Consider the following 16502-nt stretch of genomic DNA (forward strand, 5'->3'; position numbering starts at 1 on the left):
ACTTAAAATTCATTTCCAATCTTGTCTTCCACTCCTTTCCTTCATGCAATTAATAATCTAACCAAATGAAACAGCTGTGATTCCCAAGGCACATGGCTATCACCAACTGTGTTAATAGAATTGCAGATCTTTCATGCTGAAGAAAAACAGTACCTCAGCAAGCCTCTAGAGCAGGGGCTTTATGACAGTTTTTATCAGTGAACTGTAAACTAAAACCTTACACAAAACACCAGTTGTAAAAGATTTTTAAACAGCAGGCTACTCTGATTTGAAACCCATCAGTCTGGTCCAAATCTTATTTTATTTCCTTATAGGTGAGGAAACAGGCTTACATAGGTGGAGGTGGGTATTTTGGGTCCAAAGCTGGTTAAGAGCAGGCCCAGAACTAGAACACAGGCTTCCCAATAGCTACTCTGTCTTTCCATTGTTTTTGGTAACAAGTGATGCCAAAAGAGGTGCTTAATCCAAGTAAAACTAAGTAGCAGGTCTTCCAATGCTCATCTTTCCAGTTAAGAGAAGAGGGACTCATAGTAAACAGGGATTTCCAGACGTTTTCAATTCTGCCATCTAGAGTATCTAGGGATACATCATAAAGCATCTTGGGGTTAAGTCCTATCAATCTGGAATTTTCCAAACACCAGAACATTTCCAGTTCAGACCCATGCCCAGCAGAGCTGATATAATTAGTGCAGCATCCAGAGAAGTGAGATTATATACCAGGTCAGAGGATGCATCTCCCCATGATACTCGTAATATCCTATTGGCGGGTGTTCACACTGCCAATAAGATGTGATATCAAAATATCAAAATGTTGGCTTGCCCAGAAAAAACAGGCAAGTTTGGTTCTTTAGTCATCATGAGAGAGTTCAACGACCATACATGGCAAGTTGAGCTAAAGATGCCTGTGCCATCAGACCTGCCAAAGGGGACTGGGAAAACCTTTACTCTACCTGACTGCATGGAAGGAAAGTCACTAATCTATGTATATCAGTGGATGAATATATCATTGAAGACAGGTTCTTCAGTGAATCATTAAAGAAAGGATTTCAGGGACGATCAAGACCTACTTCAACAAGGCGAAGTTCTGCTTTGCTATTTCCCTGTTTCAAATTAGGTCTCTTCTCTCCACTTGGATTATAAAACCACAAAGGAGAGGACAGAGTTTATGCCACAAGATAAATATTGTCTAAGGAGAAATTAAATGGGATGCTTTGTTGAGGACAGAACAGAAGGAGAGGAAGACACAGAACTTCTGTAGGGTCCCAGGGGACAATGGTGGCTGAGGAAAGTTCTTACTGTGACCCTCAGCAGTGTCCCTGCTTCTCAGAGAGAGGGCAAGAACAGAGGTGGAATGCGACAGGCCACTCACCTTCACCTTATGGCACCTGACTGGGGCATGCACAGGCAGTAGTTCCTCTGCATCACAGCCTGACTGCTGCACACTACGTGACCTGGGGCGGGTGACCTCTCTAAAACGTCTGTGAAATGGAGATGATAATATAGGACCGACCTGATGGGGGTGTTAGGGGGAGTAGCACCTGGCACGCGGGAGGTATTCAATACATCCCCAGTACATGCTAACTATTATCATGATTTACACTCATATATCCTCCTCCCCAGATAACCCGTAAATACCTTAAAAGCAGACACCATGCTCTTACTTCCCCACAGTATGCAGAATCCACACTAGATGCTTTAAACGTGTTGGTTGATTGATTAATGAGCAGGGAAGAGGAGACTGAGCTCCTCAGATGACATGTGACAGCATGTTCCAGTTCTCAAAGAAACTCCATACGAGCCCTGTTTCTGAAGAGAAAGTAGCAAATTCTTGCACCTTTTAAAGTATATCAGAGTGTCCCCTACTCTCCCCCATTTCACAGATCAAAGAAGAAATCTGTCAGGAACAAACAAGGGACCGCGAGAACCAGGTAAATGGACAGAGGGACAGGCTTCCCCTCCAAGGCCTGCGGCTCGGGCTCCTGCCAGGGCGGCTTTGCCCTTCCCGCGTGCAGCCACCGCGTTCAGACTTGTGCCACAGCTCCCATAAAACCCGCTGCCCCTTTTCCTCCAGGAGATCGTCCTGCCTTTGTCTTCCAGCTCAGTTCACACCATAAAATTCCACAGCCAATCGTGCCTTTTCATTTGGAATGATCAAAGTGGTAGCTGTCTGATGCAGAAGCAAGCACCTTTTAAATACATACATGGTTTTAATTCTGATTCAAAACAGTACCCTGGGCTCACCTGTCCCCTAGTTTTCTGAACAAGGTATGCATTTCCTCGGTGCAGGCAAGAAAGGTCACGTGGTCGCGCCTTTGCGGCAGCAGCAGGCCGCCGCCTATCCCGTCTGGGGAATCAGGTTACCTGGAATGTCAGGCCACTTCTCAGAGTCTGGGTAGAGGCCGGAACGACTGGGTGCAGGAAGCGGAGGACTGTGGGGAGACTGGGTGGAGAAACCAGAAACCTGGGAGAAGGAAAACAGGTTTCCCTTTCTAGGGCGCCCGTGCTGCAGGCACATGTGGTTGGGGGCTGGCGGGGAGAGGGCGGGGTGAAATGCCAGTTACTTTTGTCTTGAAACAAAGAGAGAAGAAGAGGGAGGTGCATTTTTTGCCTGCGAATATATGTGAAATGCATATCTGAAGTTGTACTGGGTGGGGACCTGAGTCGTTGGCACCCACACTGCAGTGGGACAAATCAGAAGGGTCATTGTATAAGCAATAGCTACTGAGAATGGCTGTATAATAGGCGTATTATGAAATGCACACCTGGCTCCTGCAAAGCTAGGGAGGGAAAAACTACTTTCAGGGAGCCATCGAGTGAGCAAAAGGATGAAGGTCCTCTGTTGGTCGGAACGAGGTCGTGCACAATATACAATTCCAGGCATTGTGCAAGGTCTTCACAGAGCCCCACGTATGACGAGTGTGCCTGCCAACCATTTATCAACCACTGGGTCTTCTCAGTAGCCCCTCGATCTTCTCCTAAGACAAGGGGGGAGCAATTTGCACTCTGCCCTACAGAACTTGTGAAAATCACACGCTAACAGGCAAGTTCCTCCCAGGTTTGCTTCTAAGTTTACGGTGGACCATCTGGACAAAGGCAGGAGAAGAGTTTATTCTTTTGGAAAAGTAGATACCTCTGCAGGAGAAATAGGGCACCTTGATTAATCCTTAACTGGAAAAGGAAGAAAAATCAGATAATATCCTTTCTGCCATCCCCTAATACCTTCAGGAGTTCAAACGTTTTCCAAGCCCGCGGCACTTGGCAATTATAATTACACAGTAAAATACCTAAGGTTAATGAATAACCTCTAAAGGAAGTTACTTCACATAATGACAGCAATTTCTCTGAACTAAATGTTAATAATAAGGCCTGTAATACTATGAGAAGGAAATGGTGGCAATTGGCAAATGCAACTCTGTTGCTTGGTAACAAAACCTGAGGTATGAACATTTTCTTTACCTGACGGGAAAGGGGTGGGTGGAAAGATTACAGTTCCAGCCTGAACAGTTGGAAATGCAGGCAGCCTTAAGAAGCCCACGGCTGTCCCGCAGCACATAAAGTGGAAGCATATGTGGCAGATCATTTTGTTCCCAGAGAGAAGTTGGAGGGGGAATAATGCCCTAAGAATTACTTAGCAGCACAGTAAAGGAAATGGGGTGTAATCTGTAAAGAGACGGAGGGCAACCTAGTTCACATTACCTGGTACAAATCACCGCTCGACAAATAGAACATTTCAGCAAAATCCACCTAAGAGCTAAATCTTCTCCCCCGCCTCTCTGCTTCTGTTTGTTCCAGCAGAGACAGATACGTTGATCCTCCTGTTTGTTTTTTTCTGTTTTAGAGCAACTGTGGCATTTGGGAGATGAATTAGAAAAGGAATGCAATTAAGACAACCTAGCAGTGCAATGTTCCTCGCAGAGGAAAACTTTATAGGCATTTGAACTGCAGGCGCATATTGCCTTGAGTAATTATTGGCAGGCTGAATTGAAAGACCCTAGAGACAACTTCTTCCAGCTGGTCATTAATCAACAGGAAATAGACTAAAACAAGGTCATTATTACCTTAAACCATTACAAGAGCATATTCAGTGAGAGGCTGAGATAAAATTGAGGGCTTTAAATCCGTTTGTTTTATGGCAGTGGTTTTCAAATCTGCCAGAATATCTATATCACCTCAACAGCTCTTTTTCAAATGCAGATTCTGGGGCCCCACTCCTGGAAATTGATAGGTAGATCCAGGATAGGTGCCTGGGAATGTGTACTTTAAATTCTCCATGGTATTCTGGTCATCAGCCAAGTGTGGAAACTGTTGCTTTAAATTATGTTAGCAGTGGAGTTTTTTGGTTTGACCAAAGATAGAAAGTGAGAGTGACTAAGTTTTGAAACTTAATATATTTTCATTTTGGCTCTAAGTTTACCTATACAATTAAGAAAGTGATATATTCTAAGTACATTATGTTTTCATGTTTCACTTTTTAATATTAAAAAAGTGTTAAAACCGAATACGATACCAGAAACAATTGACTTTCTGACTATACGATCATTTAATTAAAAGCTATTTTCTGTAACTTGAGCATTTTCCTAAGTAGCCAAATAAAATCATCTGCTACAGGAGTCTTAAAAGGCTCTCTTTGCCCACAAAATGGGCCAACTTTGTCCCCTAATCTTGGTTATTTTTTCATGATGTTCCTTATGAAGTGTTGGCCAATGCTTTTAGAAGCCACTGGTAGACTTCCTTCTTCTAATATTCCCTTCACCACATGCTCCCTCTGAGTTCTCTCTTCACTTCTTTGATTTCTTTAAAAATAACAATCTGCTATCATTTAGCTGTGGGTCTTAATGGACTAGTATTATTTTGGCCAAATAACACAAGTAATAGACAAATAATAACTAGGTGGGTGGGCGACTTGATTCAAAGGGATGACTTGAATAGCAAGAAGCTGTTTGGGACAGATTAAAATTTTTGTCCTGAAAATGATAATATCTTACACACAGATGGAGTTCTGAATCTTTAGAATCTCTGCATTCACTATGCACAATGCAGGGAATTACATATTAATAAGAATTTCTAACTACATTCAAAGAAATTAAAAGCCATTGACTAAATAAGCAAGAGAAACACCATCAAAATGATTAAAAATAAACATTACCAGAATGTGTAGATTGCCTGAGCCACAAGAAATGGGTGTCTCACAAAGGGCAGAACTGATGACAAAAGCTATTCCCATTTCCTCCAAATTCCCTACAAGTCCTTACCATGGCCAGAATTAGGTTCACCTTAAACCCAAATCCTAACTTATGAGAAAGTTCTTTAAAAGAGATCAAGTTCCCTAGCCTTACAGCCCGGGACTAGTAGGAATTTCTGAGTACCTCCACTATGGTACTGATAATTCTCCGGACATTTAAAACATCTCTCCTCATCCCCAGTCCCGCCCTGAAAGACACACACATTAAAGATCAGATTTAGAAATTTTGATTCACCAGCCTGCTGGAACTGGGGCAGCCCAACATCGTTGAAAGCTGTGAGAGCTGTTTACCCACATCTTGCAGGTAGAATGTGAGCCTTAGAGAATGTGATTGGCCAGGCAGAGAAAAGCTACTATTCCCTAAACACTCCTGGCCACTCCCAACAGCCCCCCTTTGGTCTCACAGAGCATGTGTGGGTAATGTCAGTGACACCTTTCATGCGGCATTGTGATAGTGTTGACTTACCTGTCTCTGGCATTGGAATATAAACTCTCTGAGGGCAGAAAGTGGGCTCAACCACTTTCCAGGGCTGAGCTCAATACCAAGTATATTAAAGGGTTAGATACTGATGATGAATGAATGCGTAAAGAGTGTCAAAGAAAACCAGAGCTAGAAAGTAAAATGGTTAAAAGAGATTTTGTTCAGGACTACTGCAATCTGAGAAAAAGTTCAGAACTCAGTATAGAATGATACTCAGTTCTTAATACAGCATGAGAAAGTAGGAATTTATAGCCAAGGAGATTGGAGGTCAAAGGATTAAAAAAATCACTAAGAGGGCCGGGCGCGGTGGCTCAAGCCTGTAATCCCAGCACTTTGGGAGGCCGAGGCGGGTGGATCACGAGGTCAAGAGATCGAGACCATCCTGGTCAACATGGTGAAACCCCGTCTCTACTAAAAATACAAAAAAATTAGCTGGGCATGGTGGCGTATGCCTGTAATCCCAGCTACTCAGGAGGCTGAGGCAGGAGAATTGCCTGAACCCAGGAGGTGGAGGTTGCGGTGAGCCGAGATTGCGCCATTGCACTCCAGCCTGGGTAACAAGAGTGAAACTCTGTCTCAAAAAACAAAACAAAAAAAAAATCACTAAGAGGTGGGGATCCAAGATGGCCGATTAGGAGCAGCTCAGGATTGCAGCTCCCAGCGGAAGTGCAGAGGGTGAGTGGACACCGCATTTCCAGATGGATTTTTATTGCCCACAGACCAGGAGATTCCCAGGTGGAGGAGCCCCACAGGTCCCCAGTGGGGCTGGTTTGGCCAGCACAGCTGATTTGCCAGCACCCCAGGGCGGCGGTTCTCCATACAAAATACGCTGTCTGGGTGCCCTTTTAGCTGGCGATTGGAGCTCCAGGAAGGCAGAGTCACCCATTCATCTGATTAAAAAGGGGACTAAAACAGGAAGCCATGCCAGGAGATTCCCAGGCAAAAAAGCACCATGAATCTCAGCACCACTGTTTCAGCCAGCATAGTGGGTCACCGCATGGGAAATTACACAGATCCCCATGCCTTTTCAGCAGATGACTGGAATACCTGGGAGAGAGTCTATCATTCAACTAAAAAAAAGGCTCTGAGGCAAGGAGCCAGGTGATTAGGCTGAGCTGGTCCCACCCCCACAGAAAAACAGCAATTGGAAACGCTCTGGGTTGAGAGTTTCACAGCAAGCACAGCTGAACGTGGGAAGGTCCAGCTCTGTGGGGGAGGGGCATCTGCCATTACCAAGGCACTCCACCACTATGGAGGTAGTCTGCCATTGCTGAGGCAGCCCGCCATTGCCAAGGCAACCCGCTATTACAGAGAGAGTATGCCATTACAGAGGTGGGCCACCATTGCCAAGGCAGTTCTAACTACACCCATATAAACAGGACTGCAGGGAAGTTCACATGGCAGCTGGGCAGAGCCCACGGCAGCTCAGCAAAGCCTCTGCAGGCAGACAGTGACTAGGCTGCCTCCTCGCTGGGCAGGGAAGCCCTGAAAAAAAGGTAGCAGCACAACAAAAACTCATAAATAAAGCAGTAACTCCCCGGGACAGAGCGCCTGAGGAAAAAGGGGGATTTAAGAGTTCTGCTGCAGCAGACTTAAACGTACCTGCCCAGCAGCTTTAAATGAACAACGGAGCTCACAGTTCAGCACTTGAGCTCCTATAAAGGATAGACTGTTTCCTCAAGCAGCTCCCTGACCCCTGTATATCCAAAGATTCACCTCATAAAGGAGAGCTCAGAATGACATTTGCCGAGTATCCTTCTGGGACAAAGATAGCAGAAGAAGAAACTGGCAGCAACCCTTACTGTTCTGCAGCTGCTGCAGGTGATCCCCAGGCAAGCAGGGCCTGCAGTGGACCTCAGCAGTCCTACAGCAGAGGGGCCAGACTGTTAGCAGGAAAACTAAGAAACAGAAACAACTTCATCATCAACAAACTGGATGTCCACTCAGAGATCCAATCTGAAAGTCAGCAACTACAAAGAAGACAGATGGATAAATCCACAAAGATGGAAAGAAAGCAGCCCAAAAAGGATGAAAACAGCCAAAACCAGAACACCTCTCCTCCTACAAGGGATCACAACTCCTCACCAGCAAGGGAAAAAGGTTGGATGGAGAATGAGTGTATGAATTGACAGAATCAGGCTTCAGAAGATGGGTAATAAGAAACTTTTGTGAGCTAAAAGAACATGTTCTAACTGAATGCAAAGAAACTAAGAACGCTGAAAAAAGATTTGATGAAATGCTAACAAGAAGAGACAACTTAGAGAGGAATATAAGTGAATTGATGGAGCTGAAAAACACAAAACGAGAACTTCGCAAAGCATGCACAAGTTTCAAGGGCTGAATTGACCAAGCAGAAGAAAGGATATCAGAGGTCGAAGATCAACTCAATAAAATAAAATGAGAAGGCAGTATTAGAGAAAAAAGGGTAAAAAGGAATGAACGAAGTCCCCAAGAAATGTGGGACTATGTGAACAGACCTAATCTACGTTTGATAGGTGTACCTGAATGTGACGGAGAGAATGAATCCAAGCTGGAAAATACACTTCAGGATATTATCCAGGAAAACTTCCCCAACCTAGCAAGGCAGGCCAATATTCAAGTCCAGGAAATACAGAGAACACCACAAAGATATTCCTCAAGAAGAGCAACCCCAAGGCACATAATCATCAGATTCACCAGGGTTGAAATGAAGGAGAAAATGCTAAGGGCAGCCAGAGAGAAAGGTCGGGTCACACACAAAGGGAGGCCCATCAGACTCACAGCAGATCTCTCAGCAGAAACCCTACAAGCCAGAATAGAGTGGGGGCCAATATTCAGCATCCTTAAAGAAAAGAATTTTCAACCCAGAATTTCATATCCAGCCAAACTAAGCTTCATAAGTGAAGGAAAAATAAAATCCTTTGCAAACAAGCAAGTACTCAGAGATTTCATCACCACCAGGCCTGCTTTACAAGAGCTCCTGAAAGAGGCACTAAACATAGAAAGGAACAACCAGTACCAGCCACTCCAAAAACAGACCAAATGGTAAAGAGCATCAACACAATGAAGAAACTACAGCAACTAACAGGCAAAACAGCCAGCTAGCATCAAAATGATAGGATCAAATTCACACATAACAATATTAACTCTAAATGTAAATGGGCTAAATGTCCCAATCAAAAGACACAGACTGGCAAATTGGATAAAAAGACAAAACCCATTGGTGTGCTGTGTCCAGGAAACCCATCTCACATGCAAGGAAACACAAAGGCTCAAAATAAAGGGATGGAGGAAGATTTACCAAGTAAATGGAGAGCAAAGAAAAGCAGGAGTTGTAATTCTCATCTCTGATAAAATAGACTTTAAAGCAACAAAGATCAAAAGAGACAAGGACATTACATAATTGTAAAAGGATCAATGCAACAAGAAGAGCTAAGGATCCTAAATATATACGCACCCAATACAGGAGCACACAGATACATGAGGCAAGTTCTTAATGACTTACAAAGAGACTTAGACTCCCACACAATAATAGTGGGAGACTTTAACACCCCATTGTCAATATTAGACAGATCAATGAGACAGAAAATTAACAAGGATATCCAGGACTTCAACTCAGACCTGGATCAAGCAAACCTAATAGACATTTACAGAACACTCCACCCCAAACTCACAGAATATACATCTTCTAAAATTGACCACATCATTGGAAGTAAATCACTCCTCAGAAAATGCAAAAGAATGGAAATCATAACAAACAGTCTCTCTGACCACAGTGCAATCAAGTTAGAACTCAGAATTCAGAAACTAACTCAGAACCGCACAGCCTCATGGAAACTGAACAACTGGCTCTTGCATGTTGACTGGATAAACAATGAAATGAAGGCAGAAATAAAGATGTTCTTTGAAACCAACAAGAACAAACACACAACATACCAGAATCTCTGGGAAACATTTAAAGCAGTCTCTAGAGGAAAATATTTAACAATAAATGGCCACATGAGAAGCAAGGGAGATCTAAAATTGACATCCTATCATCAAAATGGAAAGAGCTAGAGGAGCACGATTAAAAAAACTCAAAACCTCGCAGAAGACAAGAAATAACTAAGATCAGAGCAGAACTGAAGGAGATAGAGACACAAAAAAACTTTCAAAAAATCAATAAATCCAGGAGCTGGTTTTTTGAAGAGATCAACAAAATAGACCACGAGCCAGATTAATAAAAGAGAAAAGAGAGAATTATCAAATAGATGCAATAAAAAACGGTAAAGGGGATATCACCAGAGATTCCACAGAAATATAAACCATCATCAGAGATTATTACAAACAACTCTATGCACATAAACTAGTAAACCTGGAAGAAATTGATAAATTCCTGGACACTTGCCTCCTCCCAAGCCTAAACCAGGAAGAAGTTGAAACCCTGAATAGACCAATAACAAGGACTGAAGTTGAGGCAGCAATTAATAGCCTATCAACCAAAAAAAGTTCAGGTCCAGATGGGTTCACGGCTGAATTCTACCAGACATAAAAAGAGGAGCTGGTACCATTTCTTCTGAAACTATTCCAAATAATCCAAAACGAGGGAATCCTTCCCAAATTATTTTATGAGACCAACATCATCCTGATATCAAAACCTGGCAGAGACTCAGCAAGAAAAGAAAACTTCAGGCAAATATCCATGATGAACATAGATGCAAAAATCTTCAATAAACTACTGGCAAGCCGATTGCAACAGCACATCAAAAAGCTTATCCACCATGATCAAGTAGGCTTCATCCCGGGGATGCAAGGCTGGTTCAACATACACAAGTCTATAAATGTAATTTACTGTATAAACAGAACCAAAGACAAAAATCACATGATTATCTCAATTGATGCAGAGAAGGCCTTTGACAAAATTCAACAGCCCTTTATGCTAAAAACCCTCAATAAACTAGGTATTGATGGAACATATCTCAAAACAATAAAAGCTATTTACAACAAACCAACAGCCAATATCATACTGAATGGGCAAAAACTGGAAGCATTCCCTTTGAAATCTGGCACTAGACAAGAATGCCCTCTCTCACCACTCCTATTCAGTATAGTACTGGAAGTTCTAGCCGGAGCAATCAGGCAAGAAAAAGAAATAAAGGGTATTCAAATAGGAAAGGAGGAAGTCAGATTGTCTCTATTTGCAGACGACATGATTGTATATCTAGAAGACCCCATTGTCTCAGCCCAAAATCTCCTAAAACTGATAAGCAACTTCAGCAAAGTCTAAGGATACAAAATCAATGTGCAAAAATCACAAGCATTTTTATACACCAATAACAGACTTAAAGAGAGCCAAATCAAGAACAAACTGCCATTCACAATTGCTACAAAGAGAATAAAATACCTAGGAATAAAACTAACAAGGAACATAAAGGACCTCTTCAAGGAGAACTAGAAACCACTGCTCAATGAAATAAGAGAGGACATAAACAGATGGAGAAACATTCCACGTTCATGGTTAGGAAGGATCAATATCGTGAAAATGGCCATACTGCCCAAAGTAATTTACAGAATCAACGCTAACCCCGTCAAGCTACCAATGACCTTCTTCACAGAACTGGAAGAAAACACCTTAAACTTCATATGGAACCAAAAGAGAGCCTGCATAGCCACATCAATTCTAAGCAAAAAGTACAAAGAGGGAGGCATCACACTATTGGACTTCAAACTATACTACAAGGCTACAGTAATCAAAACAGCATGGTACTGGTACCAAAACAGAGATACAGACCAGTGGAACAGAACAGAGGCCTTGGAGGCAACACAACATATCAACAACCATCTGATATTTGACAAACCTGACAAAAACAAGCAATGGGGAAAGGATTCCCTGTTTAATAAATGGTGTTGGGAAAACTGGCTAGCCATGTGCAGAAAGCAGAAACTGGACCCGTTCCTGACACCTTACACCAAAATTAACTCCAGATGGATTAAAGACTTAAACATAAGACCTAATACCATAAAAACCCTAGAAGAAAACCTAGGCAAAACCATTCGGGACATAGGCATAGGCAAGGACTTCATGACTAAAACACAAAAAGCATTGGCAACAAAAGCCAAAATAGACAAATGGGACCTAATCAAACTCCAGAGTTTCTGCACAGCAAAAGAAACAGTCATTAGAGTTAATTGGCAACCAACAGAATGGGAAAAAAATTTTTGCAGTCTACCCATTTGACAAAGGGCTGACATCCAGAATTTACAAAGAACTAAAACAGATTTACAAGAAAAAAACAAACAAGCCCATTCAAAAGTGGACCAAGGATATAAACAGACACTTTACAAAAGAAGACATACATGAGGCCAACAGACATATGAAAAAATGCTCATCATCACTGATCATTAGAGAAATGCAAATCAAAACTACATTGAGATACCATCTCGTGCCAGTTAGAATGGCGATCATTAAAAAATCTGGAGACAACAGAAGCTGGAGAGGATGTGGAGAAATAGGAACACTTTTACACTGTTGGTGGGAGTGTAAATTAGTTCAACCATTGTGGAAGACAGTGTGGCGATTCCTCAAGGACCTAGAAATAGCAACTCCATTTGACCCAGCAATCCCATTACTGTGTATATATCCAAAGGATTATAAATCGTTCTACTATAAGGACACATGCACATGAATGTTCATTGCAGCACTGTTTACAATAACAAAGACCTGGAACCAACCCAAATGCCCATCGATGATAGACTGGATAGGGAAAATGTGGCACATACACACCATGGAATATTATGCAGCTATCAAAAACGATGAGTTCACGTCCTTTGTAGGGACATGGATGAACCTGGAAACCATCATCCTCAGCAAACTGACACAAGAACGGAAAATCAAACACCACATGTTCTCACTCATAGATGGGTGTTGAACAATGAGAACACATGGGCACAGGGAGGGGAACATCACACACTGGGGGCAGTCAGGGGGAAATAGAGGAGGGATAGTGGGGGGTGGGGAATTGGGGAGAGACAGCAGGGGGAGAAATGCCAGATACAGGTGAAGGGGAGGAAGGCAGCAAATCACACTGCCATGTGTGTACCTATGCAACAATCTTGCATGTTCTTCACATGTACCCCAAAACCTAAAATGCAATAAAAATAAAATCACTAAGAGGAAACATCAGGGCTAAGGGAAGGTTCTGACTAAACTAACCTAACAGGATCTTGCTGAAGGCAGGCCAGGGTGATCAGACATCATGTGAAAGATGGTGGAGGATGAAGAATCCATCTAGGCACAGAGGGTGGTGAGACACAGAGGATGGGAGATTCATGCTAAATTTAGCAAGCTTAATGCAGAAACAGGATTTTATAAGGAAGTGCACAGATGGGCCTAGGAGAAGGTTCAGGAGCCTGATTACATTTGATCAAGCAAAGGACCTTTGACTCTGTTCTGCTAAAGGTTGCTTTCTCTGTGTTAACCATTATCTTATTTGTCTCTCTTTTTATTTCTTTTTTTGAGTGACAGGCTAGAGTGTAGTGACGTCCCCAACCTCCAAGGCTCAAGAGATCCTTGCACCTCAGCCTCCCGAGTAGCTGGGACTACAGATGCACACCACCATATCCAGCTAATTTTTTAATTTTTTGTAGAGACGAAGTCTCACTATGTTGCTCAGAGTGGTCTTGAACTCCTCAACTCAAATGATCCTCCTGCCTTGGCCTCCCAAAGTGCTAAGTTTACAGGCGTGAGCCACGGTGCCCACTATCATTTTTTTTCTTTTGAAAAGAAGACAAAATGCTAGTGTGCACTTAGTCACTGATACATCAATAGGAATTGTTATAGCTGGTGATTCATTCCCAGACTAGAAACTCTGGTGGACTTCAGAATATAGTCAGAGAGGGACACAAAAGTCAGAGTAAATAATGATGGGAAGAGACCTTTTTGCCAATAATTCTTGCTGTCCACAAGTTGATCTCAAACAATTCTAGTTCCTTCCTATCCCAGAAGACAGGCAGCTATATAGTGCTTGGTGATTTGGTTGATATGGGTTTGTCCCATAATCCACCACTAAGATACTGAAGACATAATATGCACCCTACTTGAGGCCTAATATGGATAGTGATAATTTCTTGGTATATTACTTACCTGGTACACATATGCATTACACAAAATAAACTTAAGGCAATTCTGACACTAACCTATAATAGGTCCACAAGGAACATGAGATAGGTATGAAGATGGTCTGGAGCAGGAGTCCCCAAACTACGGCCCGTGGGCCGCATGCAGCCCCCTGAGGCCAATTATCCAGCCCCCCCGCCACACTTCAGGAAGGGGCACCTCTTTCATTGGTGGTCAGTGAGAGGAACACAGTATGTGGTGGCCCTCCAACGGTCTGAGGGACAGGGAACTGGCCCCCTGTGTAAAAAGTTTGGGGACGCCTGGGGAGGTTTAATCATGGAATCTGGAGTCAGAGAGACCTTTGTTAAATCTGGTTCAATCATTTTACAACCTGAATGACCTTGAGCTGATAATCTAACCATCAGATTTCTTATATATAAAATAGTAATAGTAACACGCCTGCTTTCTTGCAGGATTGTTTTTGGATCAGCAATTGCATGCATAACTGGCCACTGGCATATCACAACAGTAAGCATCATGCTTTTTATCACATGCTCTGTGTTCATGAAATGGAATGGAATCTAATGGAATGGAATGGACCAACATATTTTGGAATTTCTCTGACCCAGACAGCATAGCTTATGGCTTTTCCTCCTAGGATACACAGCCTACTTTAGACTTGTTATTTATTTTTTTCAGATGGAGTCTCACTGTGTCACCCAGGCTGGAGTGCAGTGTTGTGATCCTGGTTCACTGCGACCTCCGCCTCCCGAGTTCAAGCAATTCTCCTGCCTCAGCCTCCTGAGTAGCTAGGATTACAGGCATGCACCACCACACCTGGCTAATTTGTGTATTTTTAGTAGAAATGGGGTTTCACCGTATTGTTCAGGCTGATCTTGAACTCCTGACCTCATGATCCGCTCACCTCAGCCTCCCAAAGTGCTGGGATCACAGTTGTGAGCCACTGCACCCGGCTGACTCTTCATTCTTAATGCACAAGAAAGTATTAGGATTTGCTAAAAGTTAAATCTTCATAACACAAAATGAATAAGAGATTCAATTGTTTTCCAGTTAATTTGATCAATAAACATGGTTAAGCCCCATAATTTAAATTATTATACTTCTTGGTTTGACTGAATGTGTATGCTCAAAACTGTAAAATTGCTGGTGAGCATCAAGGACACAGTATTAAGAAACTTATTCTTCAAAATCATGGACCTTGAGAAACCTGCCTTTTTGAAATCTTATCAGGGATTACAAGTCAAAATGAAACAGCTTTAAGCTGAGTAGGTTAAAGCAGCATAGCTTTGGTCCAAGAGCCAATCAACATTATTCCCAACTTCTGTTAGAGATATTAAAAAGTTTTCTCTTTTCTTTTAGAACTAATCAAAACCTTCTGCACTCACTCAGAAATGTATATAAGCCCTGTTCAAGTAATCTTAAAGGAGACTGTGTTCCAATATTCAATCTGCCTTGCTCAACAAGATCAATGTAGCCTTTCCCCCCTAGAATTGACACTCTGTTTATCTGAACAACAAAACCCATAGTATGTGTAGCCCTTAAAGCCTATATGAGGAAGAAGCCCTGATCTGAATGTCCACTTTTAGGTAACTTTCTGCCATTACCGTAGGAGAATTGGGGCTTCTCTTTTAAACCATGCTCCTTAAATATTTTTATCCCTGTAGGGTATTTACCCCTGCCATGTGTCCTCTGAAACATAGCATATGTGGTTTCTGCTTAGAGTAAATGCTGAACACTGGTGATATCAGAGGATACAACTGGGTCATCTCCAGGTGCCTGGGCTTTTTGAGCTTGACCTAGATGGACACCGATCAGAATGTTAATGATCTGTCCAATTTCCATTTCTGGTTCAACTTCAAATTGACTTCCCAAGGACTAATAGTTCTCTCACTTCTGATAGCCCCAAAGGGTAATGGTAGGGGCGACAGACAGGGAAAGAAGACTCTTTGTGCTTGAATTCCAGGCCCACCCTGGATTCTGATTAAAACCACATTCCTTTCAGCCACCAAACCCAAACTCTGGAGCTTTCCGGGATTCCACTCCCTTTTTCATCTTCCTGGATACAGAGCTCCAGGTGTTTCACCATGAGCTGCCCCTGCTCCACAGCTTCCATGTGCCAATCTCTGAACCCACCATGGTCGGTCAAGCTTCAAGTCCCCTACAGCCCTGCCCTGCTCCCCGTGCAACTTCCTACCGTAACCTACTGTAAAACCTTATCTAGGGCCAGGCATGGAGGCTCATGCCTGTAATCCCAGCACTTTAGGAGGCCTAGGCAGTTGGATCACAAGGTCAGGAGATTGAGACCATACTGGCTAACACAGTGAAACCCCATCTCTACTAAAAAAAACATGAAAAATTAGCTGGGTGTGGTGGCGCATGCCTGTAGTTCCAGCTACTCGGGAGGCTGGGGCAGGAGAATCACTTGAACCCAGGAGGCAGAGGTTGTAATGAGCCGAGATTGTGCCACTGCACTCCAGCCTGGGTGACAGAGCAAGACTTCGTCAATCAATCAATCAATCAATAAAATAAAACCTTATCTAAAGTTTTAGTCTCACTTTTTTTCTGAATTTCCGCTTCTAGGTTATCCAAATTGTTGACATATAATTTTTCATAATAGTCCCTTATGATCATTTTTTATTTCTGAGACATCTGTTGTAATGTCTCCATTTTTATTTCTAATTTTA

The 16502-nt window shown here is 42.7% G+C and overlaps 1 long non-coding RNA gene across 2 annotated transcripts in view; it reads right to left on the reverse strand.

Annotated features, from left to right (window-relative positions):
* LOC141584074 (uncharacterized) overlaps positions 1-2523 on the reverse strand; it is a 375324-nt gene extending 372801 nt beyond the window's left edge. The window contains exon 1 of one of the 2 annotated variants that reach the window (XR_012517015.1): positions 2242-2523. This is a non-coding gene — a long non-coding RNA (uncharacterized LOC141584074). The other variant, XR_012517018.1, reaches the window with a different exon arrangement.
* Between the last annotated feature and the right edge of the window lie 13979 nt (positions 2524-16502).

Source organism: Saimiri boliviensis, chromosome 3 (assembly GCF_048565385.1).
Source record: "Saimiri boliviensis isolate mSaiBol1 chromosome 3, mSaiBol1.pri, whole genome shotgun sequence".
NCBI classification, from domain to species: domain Eukaryota; kingdom Metazoa; phylum Chordata; class Mammalia; order Primates; family Cebidae; genus Saimiri; species Saimiri boliviensis.